We start from the raw sequence: 4,908 nt of genomic DNA, 5'->3' as shown, positions 1-4,908 counted from the left end.
TTTTTTTTTTTTTTTTTTTTTTTTTTGAGACGGAGTCTCGCTCTGTCACCCAGGCTGGAGTGCTGTGGCCGGATCTCAGCTCACTGCAAGCTCCGCCTCCCGGGTTCACGTCATTCTCCTGCCTCAGCCTCCTGAGTAGTGGGACTACAGGCGCCCGCCACCTACATTTTTTGTATTTTTTTAGTAGAGACCCCCGTGTTAGCCAGGATGATCTCCTGAATCCGCCCGTCTCGGCCTCCCAAAAACAAAAAAAATCAAAAAAAAAATGCAAAAGCAAGCACATCTTGTCACCTTTGCGAGGCAGTGGCTGTGCCCCTCACAGTAAATTTGGAGGTTCTACATCCCCAGTGAAAATTTAAAAAAAAAAAAAAAGCCTGCCATCATTGACACCAAAACACTCATAATGACAGTACCCACTATAATGCTGAGAAGTGAGAAAATAATGTGCCATGAAAGAGACTAATTGAGGGGGCTTAATTTAGATCAGGGGTTCAAAGATCTCTCTGGAGAGTGCCTCATGAGCAGAGACTTCAGAAAGAAAGTTTAACCAGAGGAAGATGAAAAAGAAGAGCAGTCCAGGTGGGATCCTAGAGAGAGCTTGGTATGGCAGAGGAATTGAAGGAAGTTGGGAAGTTCAGAGAAGCTGGAACCAAGTGAGTCAGAGGGAGAGCGGCATGGATGGGACAGGAGAGGAAGCTGCAGTCAGATCATGCAGGCCTTTGGAGACCAGGTTAAACCGTATGTTATATAAACACAAATATACAAATCCCTAAATGTAATGGAAAACCTCTGAGGATTTTAAGCAGAGGTCGGGGTGCTGAGTATGGTTGAATAGCCTGGGTATTGCACAACTTCATGTTGCACCAGTGGCATAGTTCCTGGTGTGGTGCAATATTGCCTCCGGGCAGGTAACACAATCAAATTGGTGTTAAACAATTACTCTGATTGCTGTAGGGAGAAGAACTATAGAGGTAAGAGTGGAACCAGGGAGATCATTTAACTAGTTAATGCAGACTCCAATCAAGTAGCCCAACATAGTATTTGTGGTGATAGGGAAAAGCGGACAGACTGTTTTTTTTTTTCTATTTCCATGGTAGACAGTAGAAGTCTGGGTAGATTTCTGAATCTGAGAATAGCCTGTCTTAAATGGTGCTTGAGAAAAATTAATCGTCCATCCAGAAATGTGCTAGAGCTGATATACAGCAGCTTATATTGGTTCAGTACAGACGATGGGGTCCACCTTTCCCCAGCTCCTCATTCAGTGACATCAAGTTGATAGCTTGAAATCTGCCTTGGTGGGAATATTTACACCATGGAGACTGGCAAACACTACCAACAGAGCTTCTTTCCCCTGAGAGCTGACTGTGAAACATTTACCAGCACACCAGTGCTTCCAGAGCTTTTTGCCATCTCAACACTAGAACACTATTTAAAGAATCACTGCATATAATATATGATGTCAAAGAACATTCATACGGTTCTTATGAAACCTTAAGAAAGGAATGGTTACGAGAGACACTGGGAAGAAAATATCTGTAAAACTTGGTGGTGCTTTGTAAATGGTGGGCATGGGAAGAGAGGAGCAGATCGTATTTTCTTCCCTGGAATAGGAATCATTTCAAAGCACATCTCTTTGATGAAGATTATAGAGAGAACATTTCACAATTTGGTTCCCTGTCCTCTATATTTTAAATGTCCCTGCTTCTGCTGTCAAGGATTTCAAGTGCCTTTTAAAAATTCCATGTTGTGGTAGCTCTGAGTTCTGAATTCTATCACTATTTACTGGTGCAGTTAAATGAATAGAATAATAATGGAATACCAGACTCTCAGTCACTGTCTTGCAAAAATGGAAGCTCTGCAGAGAGCAGGAGAAGAGCATGCTTTAAAACTGAAAAATGTCTTCCACTTTGTAAATTTGTAGAATCAAGGCAGTGGTGTTGAAGACCAACCTGAGCCTTCCATATATATGTGGAAGGTTCACATAAAGGTTTCTAAAGGGTACCAGGAAAGGAAGTGGAGGGAGACCCTAAGGCCATGCTCCAAATATTATTTTTCCCATGAAAATTAGTGTTCTGCAGAATTTAAAGCTTGTGTCACAACATGATGTAAACACCTTTCTCATCAATATTGTGACAAGTATTTCCCTAGATCCCGGAGATATGAAAATGAATAATGTAGTGTTTCCTCGGATCTCAGTGAATAAAAAAGTGAAAAAGACTACTTCATTTGGCACACAGTAATTGAGAGAGACAAAATCATGAACAGATTAGAGTACAATGTGGTCAATGCAGAAATTTAGTATTTAGAAGATACCATGGAAGTCCAAGGAAGGGCATGTGACTCAGCCTTGGGTGAGCAGGGACAGCTTCCTGGGGGAAGCGATATTTAAGTTGAATCTTAAAGAGTAGGGGTAAACTAGATACAGTGTATGTGCGGAGTAGAAGGAATTCCAGGCAGAGGGAAGAACATGAGAAAAGACACAGAAATGAGGAACAACAGAGTGATTTGGCCTTGGCTGAAGGGCAGATAGGGATAAGGAGAGGAGGGTGGAGGCCTTCAAGTTTTCAGTGGAGTACCAAGGAGTAGGGCAATGTGAGTGAACCATGCTGGGTGCAGACAAAAAGGGGGTAGACTGTCTGTTGAGTATTAAAAAACAATAATAAAACTGACTCTATTGCCAACGATTCTAAACAATGATAACACACTCCTCTCTATCAAGATGGCTACCCGCTGGGGGCACCACTGCATGTTTTTCCTGAAGGTCTGGGGCAAGGAAATGATGCAGTCAGACTCCTGAGCTGTGCATATCTGGAGATGCCAGCCTCAATAATATCTAAGTGAGAGAACCTTTTCTCGCATCCCCACTCCCGATCCTAGACAGATAGAGAGTGCCTCTACTAAACATCCTCAAAGCACTGAATATTTTTCCTTAATAACCGAGCAGTTTGTAATTATATCCACCACTGAAGAGAAAGAATGCAAGAGAAAAATACAGATTTTCAGAAGATATATAGAGTTTGGGACAAGTTGAGTTTTATTAGCTTGTGGGAGATCAAAGACAGATATACAGCAATGGGACATGGATTTTGGACTAAAGCTGTAGGTTCAAGAGTCATTAGTATAGAAGTGGTGGTTAAATCCTTGGGAGTGGATGAGGTAACCTGGGAAAAACTGAGAAAGACAGTGGGCCAAAAATGGAATGCTAGAAGCTGAGTATTTCATGGACAGATGATGGAACAAATATCAAAAAAAAAAAAAAAATAGACAATGAAAAAGAAATGCTCAGAGGCCTAAGAAGAATCTGGACAACACAAAGTTGTGGCAAGATTTTCCAAGACCAAAGGAAGAGAAAGAACTGGAGATAATGCAGAAAACTAAAATATCAGGAAGTGTCTATGAGAAAGAAGTCAAACCCATGGCATGTGTGCTGGAAGGTAGTTGGTGAGAAAATGGGGAGGCAATGGCAGAAACCCTGGAAAAATCTGGAAATGACAGAATCCCATCTGGGATTCTCTAGAGGGACAAAACTAATAGGAAATATGTCTATGCGAAAGGGAGTTTATTAAGAAGAATTGACTCACACAATCACATGATAGGCCATCTGCAAGTTGAGGAGCAAGGAAGTCAGTAGTGGATCAGTCTGAGTCCCCAAACCTCAAAAGTAGGGAAGCCAACAGTGCAGCCTTCAGTCTGTGGCCAAAGGCTCGAGAGTCCCTTGGCAAACCACTATTGTAAGTCCAAGAGCCGAAGAACTTGGAGTCTGATGTTCGAGGGCAGGAAGCATCCAGCACTGGAGAAAGATGAAAGCTGGAAAACTTAGCAAGTCGGCTTCTCCCACCACTTTCTGCCTGCTTTATTCTAGCCAAGTTGGCAGATGATTGGATGGTGCCCACCCACATTGAGGGTAGGTCTGCCCACTGGGAGGATTTCCCTTTGCCTCTGTCCTTCAGGGATGTCCTAGAAAGGGGCTGTAGTGCTGCAGCTGTCCACTTTTGGGTGGTACCTGCATATTGTGCAGAACCATATGTAAACCAGGCCCTAGTCTTCTCTTCCTGTGTAGACTGATCATAGGGAATTCCCCGTGAGGCCATCGCTGCAGGCTTGGGGAGAGAAGGCAGGGTGGCAGGAGTGGAGACCATGGGCATTTGAGCCATTTCCTTATGTAACTTACTTGTGCCTTCTAAGCAGCTCAGGTTGCATGGTGACTTGATGACCCATAATCAAACCTTCAGATTCTACCAAAGCCCAGGAACAAGCCAAGAGCTGTCTCTCAGAAGGAGAGTAGTTATCTGCAGAAGATGGCAGGGCCTTGCTCCAAAATCCTAGAGGCCTTGCTGTGATTCACCTATGGGGGCTGGCTGAAGGCTTTGAACAGCATCCCATCTGCCACTGACACCTCAAGCACCATTGGATCTGCTGGGTCATATGGCTCAAGTGGCAGAGCAGCTTGCACAGCAGCCTGGACCTGTTGCAGAGCATTCTCCTGTTCTGGACCCCACTCAAAACTGATAATCTTTTGAGTCATTTGATAAATGGGCTGGAGTAACACACCCAAATAAGGAATGTGTTGCCTCCAAAATCCAAATAGGCCCACTAGGTGTTGTGCCTCTTTCTGGGTTGTAGGAGGGGCCAAATAAGGTAATTTATCCTTCAACTTAGAAGAAATATCTCAATAAGCCCCACACCACTGGGCCCCTGGAAATTTCGCTGATGTAGAAGATCTCTGAATTTTAGCTGAATTTATTTCCCATCTCCTGGCATGCAAATGTCTCACCAATAAGTCCACTGTGCTTGCTGCTTCTCACTCACTGGGTCCAATCCGCATAATGTCCTCAGCAAAACAGACCAGTGTGATGTCTTGTGGAAGAGAAAAGTGATCACAATCTCTGTGAACAAAATTACAACAAA

General features: G+C 43.5%; 1 non-coding gene across 1 annotated transcript; it reads left to right on the top strand.

The window, feature by feature from the left end:
• The first annotated feature begins 235 nt into the window (after positions 1-235).
• On the top strand, positions 236-344 carry LOC126957775 (small nucleolar RNA SNORA68). Its single transcript, XR_007726943.1, has one exon. It is a non-coding gene; the product is annotated as a small nucleolar RNA SNORA68 (small nucleolar RNA).
• Positions 345-4,908: the final 4,564 nt, after the last annotated feature.

The sequence above is a fragment of the Macaca thibetana genome, chromosome 6 (assembly GCF_024542745.1).
Source record: "Macaca thibetana thibetana isolate TM-01 chromosome 6, ASM2454274v1, whole genome shotgun sequence".
Taxonomy (NCBI): Eukaryota; Metazoa; Chordata; class Mammalia; order Primates; family Cercopithecidae; genus Macaca; species Macaca thibetana.
This window is presented reverse-complemented; position numbering and strand designations above follow the sequence as displayed.